This window comes from Nannobrachium achirus (genome assembly GCF_963921795.1).
Source record: "Nannobrachium achirus genome assembly, chromosome: 24".
NCBI classification, from domain to species: Eukaryota; Metazoa; Chordata; class Actinopteri; order Myctophiformes; family Myctophidae; genus Nannobrachium; species Nannobrachium achirus.
The window spans coordinates 37,922,424-37,939,754 of NC_137831.1; positions in this window are offsets into that span (position 1 = coordinate 37,922,424).

Consider the following 17,331-nt stretch of genomic DNA (forward strand, 5'->3'; position numbering starts at 1 on the left):
TTCAAAAATAGCAGAGCTACAAGCTTGTATATCTGCTATTTTTCAATAGCTAAAGTATAAAATAATTAAGGCCCCTCCACCTTAGGCCCTAGTTACTCAGTCCCACTTTCCGCCCCCTTGTGACACCCCTGCTCGTGAATATCACTGTGCTGTACATGCACCTTAGCTTTACTAGCTGAGCCTCCATTAAAACCCCTGGACAAACAAAGTGCTGGTGGTTCTTGGTCTGCATACAGCCCCTGTTCATCAGAGCTTGGTGTGTGTATGTCTAGGCCAGGAGAGGGCTCTGTGAAGCTGCTGGTATAGGTTTTCTGTGCCTCTCTGCTAACTCTTCAGATAGCAGAGGTAACAGACTCACAGCCTTCAGCTCTTCTGTCCGTCCTCACAACGTTGCTGTGGACTTAAAAGACCTTTCAGGATTGTTTCTGCATTGTCTTGTGTGCAGGTTAAATAGGATGCTAAAGCTCTGCTACTGAGCTCTGATCCCAGCCAACAGACGGACACGGCTAGAACACAATAAATATACAGTACCTGACCCTGTGACATAATGACCTGACCTGCTGCAGACCGCTGCCTCCCCTGCTAACAGATGGAACCTATACCAAGGCTTCCCAAAAATGTCCAGGCCATGACCCCCAAAATAATCATATATTGAACTTAATTGGTGAACCCCACTCTGACAAGCACTTGGAATTGTAGAGTGACCTTTTCTTCTGGGGGTCCCTAGGACAAAATATTGTGTGATGGGGGTCCTTCACAGGACAAAGTTTGAGAACCACTGATAAAGCAACATACGTTTTCCAGAAAACTGTTAGGATTTAGAAGACAATTGTAGAATCGGCCTATATCAGTGGCTCTCAAACTTTGTCATGCCAAGGACCCCCAAAATGATATGTATTTGGCCGCGGACCCCCATATCAAAATATATTGTCCAGGGACCCCCAGAAGCAAATATTTCAGTTAAAAAAAATCATTTGGGCCTTGCCTTAAGCTAAATGCAGAATAGATACACGCACGTGGGAGACATCACCCTTCAAGGCAGTTTGCCAGACATACAGAGCCTGCTGGGCTCATATAGTATCTCAGGTTTGGGACACCGTTTCCGTCAGTACAGATATAGAGAGATTTTCGGTGGTGCTCGGAAAGTGAGGCTGAGGAATGTGACCGTGAGTGTGTGTTGATCCCTTATAATAAATGCTCAAAATTCATGCTCTCAATGCCAAACCTTCCAGTCCTTCCAGAAAATGGTAACTCTCTGGCACTTGATATTGTATAAAGCATTCAAATGATACAGAGTATGAGACAGACAGAGAGACAGAGGGGGGGGTGGGGTTCTAAAGAACGTCATCAGTGGAGCTCTCCTCCAGTGATGTCATATAGCTCACACAAACACATCACAGCCCTGAGTTAAGATCACAGAACAAGAAAGGCCTGATCATATATTCACATCTCTTTCTTTACCTGGGGTTCTAGTATCTATGAGGGGAGATGGTTCTGCACAATTGGATGAATAAAAGCGTCTTAAATAAAAGCCAAACTTTCGGCCACATGACCTTCATCAGGCCAGACGCTTCACAATGAAACAAGTCCATAATATCAACATGTAATTAGCAATATGCATGTACTATTATGGATTACACATGTGACATGCTGTGTTGCCTAACGGGGAGATGTGGTTCAGCAAACTGTTTGTACAGGCTCATGCTTATTAATGCTATTCTATGTCTTCTTGATTGGCAGAATGTTTTGTCTGTATAAATGTGGCACATGGTTTTGGTAGGTAAACAAACAAACAAAGCCTTCCTGAATCCTATTACTGTATGTATCACTACTATGCTTTGTTAAGAAGTAAGCGGGGAGTGTTGGGCGGGAGGAGTAGACCCTAAGCGTGACGGTGGGGGCGCGGGGGGCTGCAAGGGAAAGGAGCGCTTGTTTTCGGTGATGACGATGGAGGCGCGCCGTCTCAGGCGACCATGAGCCATGCGAGACACCGCCGAGCGAGCGGGAGCGAGATAGAACGATGAATATTGATTCAACAAGCATTTACAGTAAAAAGTGTACTACAGCGTATGATATTCTGTCAAATGTCATGTTTTCACAAAGCACATAAGGAGGAGCGCACACCTAAGTGAATGAGGTGCTGACCACGCAGATAAAAATGAATGAGAGGAAAGACAAAGTTTCCATTCTGCAGTATCTTTTACCTGTGGTCAATGTGTGATGCCACATGTACTGTGCTGTATTGTGCAACAACATTCTAACTGTCAAAAACCCCTGCGAACATCCTGTTTTTGTGTGTGTGTGTGTGTGTGTGTGTGTGTGTGTGTGTGTGTGTGTGTGTGTGTGTGTGTGTGTGTGTGTGTGTGTGTGTGTGTGTGTGTGTGTGTGTGTGTTTAATGCAAATGTCTTGGTGCATGCCAGTATGTAACAAACACAGCTACAGATTGTCAGTATTTCATTCTTGTGTGGGTGGGTGTGAGAGGTATGAAGCCTGCTCTGAGGACATGGCTAAAACCATGCATCACGTGCACCCCAAAGTGTAAACGGTTAGAGGCCTCTGCAACTAAAAACAATAGGCACAAATTCTCATTTATTACTACTTCCATTCGTGCCATCAATACTTTAAGCAGGAGGAGGTAGCCTGCTGTCCATACCAGGGGCTTTAAGCTCGAAGACCTTGATGTTGTCTTCAATTATAGTCACGTGAATGTGTGAGCCTACGTCACTTTTATCACATTCTAGTTTTGTAGATTTTCTCTCTGAAATTGTGCATCTCCAACGTTACTGGAAGTTTGTTTATCATTGACCACATTAACTAACCATGTTGTTAGTTCACTGTTATTATTTGTAACATAACATCATAAATTGATTGCTAGATATTATAAACAATATACCATATCATGACACTATCATTCAACATTTTACTTATTCGTATTGTCCATCCATCCTGTAGAATCCTAAGTGTTAATGTGACTCTGGGAGTGTAAACAGGTAATAATGGACACTTATGGGTTCTTTATACACTCCCAGACTTTTCTTTTTTTTTTTTTGATTTTTACTCTACCCTCGGTTTCTTTCCTTTGTGGGGTGAAAATGCAGTCTAATTTGTCTTCTGAATATACAGCATTTTACTTAAATGGCAGTGCTGTGTTCTACCTGTAACGCACGTATACAGTGTCTGCTGTCGGAAATAAAAATATGAATATCGTCTGCCCTCGTGAACCTTTCAGAGTAGCGTATTTGATAGGCATTATGCACTGGTTCCTGCCCTGGCCACACAAATAGCCACGGATCATAGATTATAGTATGCCCTAAAAAAAAAGTCTAGAACACACCACTGTTAAATGGTATACATCTACTTAGCCACTGTGCTGGGAAAAGTACTCAAATGTTTTACTTAAGTAAAGTATCAATACTGCAATGTAGAAATGCTCTGCTACAAGTAAAAGTCCAGAATTCAAAATGCACAGTACTTGAGTAAAAGTACAACATTTGACATCAAAATGTACTTAAAGTACCTAAAGTAAAAGTGCTCATTATGCAGAATGTCCCATCTACAAGCTCTTGTAGATCGGCCAGATACTGTAGGGTCGGTATATAGGGTTGAAGTGGTTAATGTATGTTTTGTATTAATAATCAATCTACAAAGTAACTAGTAACAAAGGTTTTCAAATAAATGTAGTGGAGTAAAAGTACAATATTTGGATCAGAGATGTAGTGGAGTAAAAGTTAAAAAGTATTGTAAATTGTAAATACTCAAGTAAAGTACAAATACCTCAAATAAATGGGGTGATGAATTGAATCTTGACCATCAGGTCAAAACTCTGTGTGAGATCCTGTGATAGGTGAGACATGACCTTTGACCTGATCTAAATGTAGAGAGCAGGGAGGCAAAATACAACCACCCCAGTTGTATTAATATTAATATAATCTACAATTAGATTGGACAAAATCACATTTTATTCATAAAAACAAAAGTTACATAGTGGCGCTTTAACCAATTTATCCAATTATTTGGTTGGAAACCTTTTGAGCAAGTATCTTTTTTAGTTTTTGCTTTCATGCCTTTATTGATAGGACAGTAGACTGACTTGAAATGGGGAGTGACACGCAGCAAAGGTCATCGGGATCGGAATCCCAACCTGCAACATGCTGTCAGGCATTTTTTCAGGCAAATGTATGGCTATATTTAATATATTGTTTAATACATTTTTATTTCAATGTTATTAGTTTCTATACACACAAAAGTGCTTAAAATCTTAACAGTATAAATTCACAGGATTAATTTTCATTCCCATGTGGGCTTATAGTCTGTCTGTCTGTCTGTCTGTCTGTCTGTCTGTCTGTCTGTCTGTCTGTCTGTCTGTCTGTCTGTCTGTCTACAAAAAGGAAGCATTTGCTCTTACAGTATTAGCACATTCTGTCCCTATCTACCGTACAAGCCCCAAACGCATCACTTTACATTGCATTTCAAGCTTGAGGATCTGCTACTTGTTATGCTCTTGTGTGAGGCTGTCGCCGTGGGGTCAAGTAGGGCACAAAAAAAACACAAAAAAGAGATAAGAGGCCTCTGTCCGACAGCAACGATATTCTACATTGAAACACAAAATGCACACAAAGTCTATTTTGACTTCATAAGTAGCTCTGTAACATTGCAGGCCATTTTGGAGGAAGAATGTATTACGTAAACTCTGTTAGTTAAAGTCAGAGCTGGATCCCTGAATTGGCCTGGAAAAAACCCTTTGCTCGTTTTAGTTACCTGCCTGCTAGAATATGTGTTGTGAAATTATTTGTGCGTGTTAGTGTCCTTTCTGCACCCTAGCTGTGCAGTTGCTGCTCGTGGAGACAACATGCATGACTTAAAATATCGCTGACTGTAACCACTAACCAGTCACGTGATCTATGCTTCCTGTACGGTACACGGCATAACCTACTTTTCACTTCCTTTGTGTCTAGGCGGAAGTCTTGTTACACGCGTTGTGGTTTTGTCAGGGTTTCTAAGTAACCTTCACTATCACTGCAATGTCTACTCTAGACTAATAGGCCCACATTTCCAATTCCACATTTTCTTTTCTTTTTTTTCCTACTGATTCTACTGTCTCATAAGCTGTGGTTGAAAAGTAGTAGTGTTCTAGTGGGCTACAGTGTGTGTATTGTGTTATTCCATTTGGTTGTTTTAACAACTTTTTGTTGTCACAATGTTATGCCTATTACAATTATTGCAATGCTGTATTAACTGCTTTTGCTGGGGACCCCCTGGAAACCCACCAAAGGAACCCTTGGAGTCCCCGGACGCCACTTTGAGAACCACTGGTCTAGAAATGGTCTCTAACATTTCAAACAGTGGGTTTTTACATGGGGTTCATCACTCCTGATAATTGATAAATGAAAATAGTCTTACCCATGACAGTAAAATACATATTCCCATTTTTTCCTCTACCCCCTGCAGTACATGGGTACATACACCCTTATTTGAGAAACACTGACCTAGGCTAGCTCACACAAATGCATCACAGCCCTGAGTTAAGATGACAGAACAAGAAAGGCCTGATCATATATTCACATCTTTATTTCTTTACCAGGGGTTTTAGTATCTATGAGGGGAGATGGTTCTGCACAATTGGATGAATAAAAGTTTCTTTAATAAAAGCCAAACTTTCTGCCACATGATCTTCATCAGGCAAGTCAAAACAAGTCCATAATATAAACAAGCAGTCAGCAATACAGTACGATTACGTTCATAGATTACACATTCCACAGAGATGTGGTTCAGTAACAAGCTAATGCTTATTCAATGCTATTCTAATGTCTTCTTGATTGTCATAATGTTTTGTCTGTATATGAATGTGGTTTTGGTACAGTAGATAACAAACAAACACAAACAAACAAACAAACAAACAAACAGTGTTTCAAGCACACGATGTACAGACCAGTGTTTATCCAGCTCATGACGTGTTGCCTTGCGTTGCCGTTGTGTTGCATGCTCTCTCAACACACCATGTTATGGAGCATGGTTGTCAATGTATCATCACCATACATGCTACAGACAGACATACATGAGCAGTTACCTATAGCCCTAAATGTATATAGACCTAGTGAACTTAGACCTATAGCCCTAAATGTATACTGTATAGGTCTAGTAGACTTCTAAATGTGCCATACACCGTAGTGTCTATGCCAATGAAACCTTGACATTTATCAAACATTTAACACTGACAATCTGGCCAGGGCTCTGGCTCTCTTTTATCTCAAACCAGAAACACAGAGGGAGTTGTTGCTCTCAGCTCAGTGTAGCCTATATAGATGCAAAGGTCACATCAGGACATGATACTAACATCATGTCATATGTTATATCATTATTTTTAGAGAGTTTGAGAAACACTGATAGCCTCCACAATGTATTGTGTGTTTTCACACCTTCTTTGCTGTTTGCCTTATTTCAGTCAGGATCAGATTATGGGTCCATGGGGCCAGACAGTGTCCAGGGGTTCTTGACTAGCAGGGAGTCGAACCCTGGGTTGTAAGACTCATCAACATGTTACTGTGCATGTTCATAGGATAACACTGGGGAGGAACTCAATGGGGAGAAAAAGGGGTAAAAAGAATTAAAAGAAAGAAAGGATGAAGCTCAGATAATGTAAGCCCCATAACCTATGAAAGGACCCTTGTATAGTAGGGTGACCAGACGTCACCCTACGACAGGGGTGTCCAAAGTGCAGTCCAGGGGCCAAATGTGGCCCGAGGATACATTTTATATGTCCTGCAGCTTCATTCCTAAATTGTATTATAAACAGCCCGCCAGTACCGTCAAACAAGAATATTTTCCCAGAGTATAATTTGCCAGGATTCCTTGTTCTCTCATTCTGAAGGGGTCAAAGAAAGGCTATTTTTTGTATTTTTTACCTTGAATGTCTGGTTCCAGTCTGAGTTATTTGTGTTTTGTCCAGAGCACACATCTGATATTAAATATTAAGGATGATAGTTAAATAGAATTGTTTAAATGTGGTGCATGTACAGTATGTGATTTATTATGGTCCGAACAAAAGTACATTATGTCAGGCCCTTGGGTGTTTTAATATGTTCTAATGTGGCCCCTTTCAAAAAGGTTTGGACACCCCTGCCCTACTGATTGTCACATTTTCAAGCTGTGTGTCCCGTGTCCCGACAAATATCTCTAAAACAATAATATGTCCCAGTATTCAACATTACCAGTCAGAAAACATGAAATGCTTTGTGTGTCTGAATTCAAGCTGAGGCTGATATTTGTCAATCAGTTGTTTGTTTAGTTTTTGCCTGTATGCAACACCTACTGTACATACAGTATGCGCGATTGCGCATGCATGGACATGCATGAATGGCCGTGCGCGTGCACGACGGACGTGCACAGTGGTGTAAAGTAACTAAGTACTTAAGATTTTGAGGTATTTGTAGGCTACTTTACTTGAGTATTTCCTATTTCTAATATTTTTACTTCTACTCCATCCATCTTGGATCCAAATATTGTATACTTTTACTCCACCACATTTATTTGAAGACTTTAGTTACTAGTTACTTTGTAGATTGATTATTATTACAAAATGTACATTAGCCACTTCAGCCCTATATACATTTCGGCCTTTTGAAAATAGCCGATCTACATTACAAGCATGCAACACATTCTGACCTTGTAGATCTGCAAAGTTTGAGTACTTTTTCCACCACTGCGTGTGCATTGATTCAAGGGTTTGAGGTGCTGAATATATGGTCACCGTATCGTAAGGGCCCTTTGATGAGTATAGATGAGTATAGATGACAATGATGAATTGTCATGTTGGCTACACTGAATAATTTTTTTACGGCTTTAGTACTAGTGACTATAAGCTATACTGCAGAGAGAGAGGCAGAGAGAGAGAAAGAGTGTGCGTGCGTGTGTGTGTTTCCTGTTCTCTCTTGTATCGCCCATACCACCCTGCTGCTCTCCTCTTACAGCTCCACTGAGTGATTCACTGAAGTGAACAGGAGGCATACGTAATTTTTTTAACGCTCTAGAAAACTGAACCAAAACAAAAGGTTTATAACAATATATGACTATTGATTGAATTACTTCCAGAAAACCCTGGACTGTATGGCTACCAAAACAAATGTTTTACATATAATTTCACACTTTTTATTAGGAGACTAGTAGTAGTAAACCGTAAACAACAAAGGTAATCGTAACTCTCCAGGGAGGAGATGGCGGGTCGCTTTGTTTCATATTCTTACTTCCAAGTCACTCTGTGGACTCTAAAGTCATGGATGGTGATTTATCTCTACATGTTATGGATCAACTGTTACAGCGCTTCTGTCACAGGTTGGTAAAGTAACCTTTAATTGAATTAGCTCCTTTCGGAACCTCTCCCTACGCTATGCGGAGGGACTAGGACAGGTTCCGAAAGGAGCTACCTTTTACAGCACATCTGTCACGGGCATACCTTTGGTTCAACTGTATTGATATACACAAAGACGTATAAATATCTGGGCCTAACCTTAGATTAGCATTATGAACTTAAAGGAAGGTATTCAAGTCTTTATTCAACGGATTCAGCTGGTAGAGCTTTGGCGTCAGTTCTTAAGACGGTGAAAGCCTGTAAAGATTTGGGATATCATACATCTACACAATTACATCAATCTTGTGTTTGTTCTGTCTCAGCTAATGCTTCTGGTGTATGGGCTTCCGTGAAATTGAAAATTCAAACAAAATTCAAAATAGAGCCATACGATCATTTATTGGAGTCCATAAGCTTATGCCAGTTTTGGCTATTAGTGGAGATATGGGATGGATGCCTGTAAATATAAGACATAAAGGTGAGATGATGAGACTGTGGAATAGACTTGTTAAAATGCCTGACGACAGATTAACTAAAAAGATTTTTAACTGGGATATTTCAAATGGCTATCCCTGGGCCAACAAAGTGAAATCTTTATTTTTTTATGAAAAATTATTCATTCATTTAGGCTATTTAAATAGATTATGTTGTAATATTCATGAATTGCAGAATTCTATGTTCCATAAATATAAAGAGAGTTGGTCTGTTGACTCAGAACACTTAGAACATCAACTTATTAAGAAGGATTATGGTCCTGAGCCATATGTCATGCAGAATGTATCTAAGAGTCAAAGGTTGTTTTGTGCCCAATTACATTCGGGGACCTTACCATTGGCTTTGGAGACAGGTAGATTCATTGGGACGTCTGAGGAGGACAGAGTTTGTTTGTTGTGTGATTTGGAGGAAATTGAAAATGAGGTTAATTTCTTATAAAAAGAGAAAAAAGCACTGCAGGGATCAGTTGGCTCTATTAGAGACAGGTGTTCTTTGGTGATACTACAGGTAGGAATATATGAACAACAAATATTTCAAAGAAGTATTGCTAGTTTCCAATGGTATAGAAAGCCTGAATGAATGAATCGTTTATTTTGATGAACAGTAAGACATTACAAATCAAATTTCTTTTCGTTTCTTTTAACCTGTATCGAAAAGGTATAGGCAGAAGCTTAATGCTTATTGATGCCTATCCTTGACAAACAAACAAAAAGACAAACACAAACATAAGAACAAACAACCGACGACAAAACAATATAAAACATAAAAGACAATACCAAAAGCAAAGCAGACTTAGCAAAGCAGTGGTGCATGTACAGTATGTGATTTATTATGGTCCGAACAAAAGTACATTATGTCAGGCCCTTGGGTGTTTTAATATGTTCTAATGTGGCCCCTTTCAAAAAGGTTTGGACACCCCTGCCCTACTGCTGATTGTCACATTTTCAAGCTGTGTGTCCCGTGTCCTGACAAATATCTCTAAAACAATAATAAGTCCCAGTATTCAACATTACCAGTCAGAAAACATGAAATGCTTTGTGTGTCTGAATTCAAGCTGAGGCTGATGTTTGTCAATCAGTTGTTTGTTTAGTTTTTGCCTGTATGCAACACCTACTGTACATACAGTATGCGCGATTGCGCATGCATGGACATGCATGAATGGCCGTGCGCGTGCACGACGGACGTGCACAGTGGTGTAAAGTAACTAAGTACTTAAGATTTTGAGGTATTTGTAGGCTACTTTACTTGAGTATTTCCTATTTCTAATATTTTTACTTCTACTCCATCCATCTTGGATCCAAATATTGTATACTTTTACTCCACCACATTTATTTGAAGACTTTAGTTACTAGTTACTTTGTAGATTGATTATTATTACAAAATGTACATTAGCCACTTCAGCCCTATATACATTTCGGCCTTTTGAAAATAGCCGATCTACATTACAAGCATGCAACACATTCTGACCTTGTAGATCTGCAAAGTTTGAGTACTTTTTCCACCACTGCGTGTGCATTGATTCAAGGGTTTGAGGTGCTGAATATATGGTCACCGTATCGTAAGGGCCCTTTGATGAGTATAGATGAGTATAGATGACAATGATGAATTGTCATGTTGGCTACACTGAATAATTTTTTTACGGCTTTAGTACTAGTGACTATAAGCTATACTGCAGAGAGAGAGGCAGAGAGAGAGAAAGAGTGTGCGTGCGTGTGTGTGTTTCCTGTTCTCTCTTGTATCGCCCATACCACCCTGCTGCTCTCCTCTTACAGCTCCACTGAGTGATTCACTGAAGTGAACGGGAGACATACGTAATTTTTTTAACGCTCTAGAAAACTGAACCAAAACAAAAGATTCATAACAATATATGACTATTGATTGAATTACTTCCACAAAACCCTGGACTGTATGGCTACCAAAACAAATGTATTACATATAATTTCACACTTTTTATTAGGAGACTAGTAGTAGTAAACCGTAAACAACAAAGGTAATCGTAACTCTCCAGGGAGGAGATGGCGGGTCGCTTTGTCTCATATTTTTACTTCCAAGTCACTCTGTGGACTCTAAAGTCATGGATGGTGATTTATCTCTACATGTTATGGATCAACTGTTACAGCGCTTCTGTCACAGGTTGGTAAAGTAACCTTTAATTGAATTAGCTCCTTTCGGAACCCCTCCCTACGCTATGCGGAGGGACTAGGACAGGTTCCGAAAGGAGCTACCTTTTACAGCACATCTGTCACGGGCATACCTTTGGTTCAACTGTATTGATATACACAAAGACGTATAAATATCTGGGCCTAACCTTAGATTAGCATTATGAACTTAAAGGAAGGTATTCAAGTCTTTATTCAACGGATTCAGCTGGTAGAGCTTTGGCGTCAGTTCTTAAGACGGTGAAAGCCTGTAAAGATTTAGGATATCATACATATACACAATTACATCAATCTTGTGTTTGTTCTGTCTCAGCTAATGCTTCTGGTGTATGGGCTTCTGTGAAATTGAAAATTCAAACAAAATTCAAAATAGAGCCATACGATCATTTCTTGTCCATAAGCTTATGCCAGTTTTGGCTATTAGTGGAGATATGGGATGGATGCCTGTAAATATAAGACATAAAGGTGAGATGATGAGACTGTGGAATAGACTTAAAATACCTGACGACAGATTAACTAAAAAGATTTTTAACTGGGATATTTCAAATGGCTATCCCTGGGCCAACAAAGTGAAATCTTTATTTTTTATGAATAATTATTCATTCATTTAGGCTATTTAAATAGATTATGTTGTAATATTCATGAATTGCAGAATTCTATGTTCCATAAATATAAAGAGAGTTGGTCTGTTGAACACTTAGAACATCAACTTATTAAGAAGGATTATGGTCCTGAGCCATATGTCATGCAGAATGTATCTAAGAGTCAAAGGATGTTTTGTGCCCAATTACATTCGGGGACCTTACCATTGGCTTTGGAGACAGGTAGATTCATTGGGACGTCTGAGGAGGACAGAGTTTGTTTGTTGTGTGATTTGGAGGAAATTGAAAATGAGGTTAATTTCTTATAAAAAGAGAAAAAAGCACTGCAGGGATCAGTTGGCTCTAAGAGACGGGTGTTCTTTGGTGATACTACAGGTAGGAATATATGAACAACAAATATTTCAAAGAAGTATTGCTAGTTTCCAATGGTATAGAAAGCAGACTTACAGAGAAAGGGACTCCAAGGCACTCCATCAAGTGAAAAATATGATTTATTTTCTGAGCAAGGCAACAAGTTGGCCAACACGTTTCGACCTTCTAGGTCTTTGTCGGGGTCTAACAATAGGCTAGTCGTACGTTTATAGAGGAATATGGACAGAAAATGTATGCATTTGTATCCTACCTGGACTCATCATTGTCATCAATGCAAAGCCCCTTTAGAACCACAACAGCTTTGCCGTGACATTTTTGGCTGCTTGAAAGGAAATACATTTAGACAGCACCAAGATGAAGCATGGAATGGCATCTCCAAAGTTAGTTTCCACGCACTTTGACCACAGGTAAAAGCTCATAGCTGCAGCAGCAGCAACACCGCCACTGTCACTAGTACTACACAGCTGCTGCGTGCTGCTTCTCCCATCTCCTCTGCCTGTCACATTCACTCTCAGCATTACGTTGAATAAGCATCTGATCGTTTAGGTGGGAATGCGTTCTCTGTTTGGACATTATAGCTACGATAGGATAGCGTATATTTGGGACTGTCAGTCCAGTATTGTTAGAAAATAAAATAAATTGAAAAAAATAAATAAAAACAATTCTCAAAATAATCTGAAAGGCCAGAAATAATTTCCAAGGGGCCAGTTTTGGCCCGCGGGCCACCTACCCCTGAGGCTATAATAACAGTAACATACCCCCCCGCCCAGCTCAGACAGAGAGGGAGGGAGAGAAAGGGAGAGAGAGCATGAACCATAATGAGAGAGAGAGAGAGAGAGAGAGAGAGAGAGAGAGAGAGAGAGAGAGAGAGAGAGAGAGAGAAAGAGAGAGAGAGTATAGCTAAGCGCAAAATGACATTTTGAACAGTGGCTGTTATAATGACTGGAGGGTGAGATCGGGATTTCCTATACTGGGGGTGAGATTTCCAATTTTCTTGAGGCCGGGGATTCCCTATACTGGGGAGTGGGGGTGACATTTCCAATTTTCTAGGTCGTGATTTCCTAGACTGGAGGTCGTCATTTCCCTAGTAACTTTTCTGCGAATGAGGTCGACATTGAAAGAGGGCGACTTATCTGGCTACCGACTGTAGCTCTTAAAGAGACTATCCAAAAGGTTTCCCTTTGAAGCAACCATTTGAGTCTATTTCCTCCTCTGCCATCACTGGGAATAACTTCTATAGCTACCGCTTTTAAGCACCCACAAGGGCATTCAAGGCGGTAGACAATGAAAGAGGTGTTACAATTTACAAAGTGATTGATTCTGTAAACATGGTTAGTATACACATCAGAAAAAGTATTTATTTTAGGAATATTGTCACAATGAGTACAGTGACCACAAGGGAAGTTACCAGTAGGTTTTTGAAGCCAAGGCGTTTTGGGTGGCAAATGGCTGCGCATTAATTTGTTCTGTAATGTGGGGGCCCTCCTGTTGACAAAAGTGGGTAATGCAGGGAAAATCTTTTTTGTCAGGGTCACTCTGAAGTATGCTCCAGTTGCGCTTAATAATGCTGCGGATCTGAGCAGAAGGTTTACTGAATGTGGATACAAAATGAACATTGCTTTTATAAGGACGTTTCTGTTTGCTGCACAGAAGACTTTTTCTATCCATAGCTTTTACCTTGAGGAGTGACATGTCCAGCTCTCTGGGTAGTTTGTCCTGGAAGATAAAGACATTATTGTTTAGAGCCCATTCAATTAGTGTCATAATAAATTGGTTAGGTTCATCTGTCCTCACTTTGAGATAGTGTTCCACAGCTTTGAGACCATCTTCATGTTTAATGTTGCTGTACAATGATGTGACATCCATAGTGACCATAAATGCATCTCCAATGTTTTTAATCTCCTCTATTTTGTTTAAAACATGTGTTGTATCCTGTAAATATGAAGGGAGAGATAATACATAGGGTTTTATGAAATGATCGATGTACTGAGAGGCTGGTTCTGAAATTGAGTCAATTCCACTGATAATGGGTCGACCAGGGGGGTTGCTTAGGCCTACATTTTTATGTATTTTGGGTAGCATGTAAAATGTGGGAATCTTTGGACATGCTTTATGCAAAAAGTCTCGCTCTTTTTCGGTTATCCAATTGTGATCCACTGCGTTTTTTAGAATGTCCGTCAATTCACGTTTCATGTAGTCCAGCGGGTTGGATGATAGGTGTGTGTAATATTCTGAGTTTTGTGTGCTTCACGTATATATTGTTCTCTGCCCCAAATCACCACTGCACCGCCCTTGTCTGCTCTTTTTTTGACTATATCGTCATTGTTTGAAAGTTCACGTAAAGCTTCATTCCCCCCCCCCCCCCCCCGTTTTTTATTGTCCATGATATGATGAATTAAGACAGATTATTTGGTCCATATGTATATGGATATATTTTAATAAAGGATAAAATAAATAAAATGTCCATATACAGTATGGGCATTCCCAGATGATGCATTGTTAGGTTACCCCCTTATGCCCATATATGGAGATCCCCAGTCATGGCACCCCATCTTTAAAGAGACCACCCTGTTGAGAACAGGAGCTGTATTGACATGTAGAAAAGTGTCAGCTGACTGACAGCTGATTACAGAATGACTCCAGTGTGCATCATGAACTAACTCAGTGCTTCATGTGGTTTTGTTTTAAGGACAACATCAGGTGATCGGGTCTTCTCAGGACATCCTGGTCAAAGTGGGGGATGAGGTGATCATACCATGTCGTGTTGAACCACCAGTCAACATGGGGAGGAAGACAGTGGAGTGGTCCAGACCTGACCTGAAGCCCAACCTCATTCATCTCCTCCTAGATAGACATTTCAACCATGACCAAGACCTGAACCCACTGTACAAAGAGAGGACGTCTCTGTTTCCTGATCGGCTTCCTAATGGTAACATGTCACTGAAACTGTCCAGGGTGAGGCTCTCAGACGAGGGGACCTACAAGTGTTCTGCTCCACAACTGAACAGTTTCACTTTGATCCAGCTCCTTGTTGGTAAGTTTTATTGTCCTAGTGATGCTGTGACCAAAGAGTAACACTTCAACACAACATTGTACACTTCACATCAAAGACAACACTGTAACCAACACTGCACTGCATAGAGCAAGGCCACCACCATTAATAAACCCCTCCCCCTCTCACAACACTGTAACCTGTGTGGTGTCGTCAGGACCCAAACATTGGTAACTTCCTACCTACCTGTTAAGAAAACCCTTAAATACCTGTATCCAGTGGTGCTTTGGGATTTTTTTTCTTCAGGTCGGACGGTCATTTATTGACGTCACGTGCACGTGCACGCACGCGCACGCGCCTCTTTAGGCAATTTAGAAAGAAAGGATGTCAGCAGATATAATGCCATGGTGGGAAAACAATAGTTTTCTAGTCGTAATTACATTTGCATTGTTACTTAAGATTTTATTTTCTACTTTCTTTTAATTCATTTAGAAAATTCAGCGCTGCTAGTAGAGAAACAAAGTTTGCCTTGAACGAATCTTAAACACTAAATACCACAGTAATGGAGCCATGCATGAGGACACACACACATCGACACATGCACATGCAGTCACCGCTGGAAACATAGGTGTTAAAGTAGGCATAGCCTATCCTTATGAATAGGGGGGACTTGGGCTTGTGAATCTAGGGGGGATGCACTGCTCACCACTCAGTGCTGTGTCCGGCTTTTTACAGTGGATTAGGACGCTCACACATTCACCACTAGATTAAAGTACTTAGCTTGTAGTTATCGTGGATTCGCGGGGTGAGGGGTTGTCGGGGTTGTCGAGGGGGGGGAGTACTAGCATCAGGGGCGTGCACAGACATTTTGAGGGGGGGTGCTCAAGTGAAAAAAAAGGGCACCTTGTGCAGCGCGTGGAACCGCCGACTGCCAGTAGTTAGGGATGGGAAGTGTTGCATTGGTGATTTGAATGATGTCACGTGGACGGCGCTTACACATACATTACAGGAGTTAACAGGTACAGACAATGGTCTATTGATATGCATACATGCCCTGCTGTGACACATCTAGGCTATATCTATTGATATGCATGCATCAATTAAATGTGTATTTGGCTGCGGACCCCCCATCTCAAAATATTTTGTTCCAGGGACCCCCAGAAGCAAAGACTTTAGTTAATTTGGGTCTTGCCTCAAGCTAGATGCAGAATAGATACATGCTGTTTTGATTACAGATAGCCTACACATGTGGCAAGATTCCAGAGCATTTTGGGGCATAAATATATTAGAACCTTTTAATCCAGGATTGGACAATGTCACCATGGTCCATGCACACTGTCTAGCATGCATGCGTTTACACGCTCGTGCACCGTTCGGTGCCGTCCGTGCGTCCGTTGTGGGAATATATTGACCACACGCCGTCCGGTCGAATTATTTCCATCAATAAATCAAGTAGCCTATAGTTTCACTAGCTTGTGTGTCTTTGAGTAGCTCAGAACCAGTTTCATTGGAACAAATAGGGATACTATGGTTCAAGTGGTTAATCCAAAAAAAAAAAAAAAACACCCTTCTCTCACCAGGTCCAAGTGTTTTTCTTTTTCATAACAGGCAATCTTGTCCATTCGGCTGACCTGACTACAACTCCAGAAAGGAGCGGTTGGTTACAGAGATAATCTGCTTGTTTCTATCGCTCGAAAATAAAACGAGAGAGGGCGAGATCATTTAGCGACCTACAACCGGGTCGCGACGTGGTCGGTAGTTTTCAGCGACCGGGTCGCAAAATCGAGCGACCGGGTCGCTAAATGGAGCGACCGGGTCGCTAAATCACCGACCGCGGCACTAAAGCGAGCGACCGGGTCGCTAAATGGAGCGACCGGGTCGCTAAATCACCGACCGCGGCACTAAAGCGAGCGACCGGGTCGCTAAATCGACCGACTGGGACGCTAATTCCATCGACCGGGACGCTAATTCCACCGACTGGGACGCTAATCCAGCGACCGGGTAGGTAAATCCACCGACCGGTGGTCGCTTCCACCGACCTACTAACCCTAACCCTAACCCTAACCCTAAACCTAACCTCAGTAACCTTACCTCAGTTAGGCTAACCTGCCACGCAACCTCCCGACCGTTACCTCAGTTAGGCTAACCTGCCACGCAACCTCCCGACCAGGTCGCTAAATCACCGACCGCGTCGCTAAATCACCGACCGCGTCGCTAAAGCGAGCGACCGGGTCGCTAAATCGACCGACTGGGGCGCAAAATCTTCCGACCGGGTCGCTAAATCTACCGACCTAAAACTGCAGGCAGGTCGGTAGATTTAGCGACCGGGTCGGTCGATTTAGCGGCGCGGTCGGTGATTTAGCGAC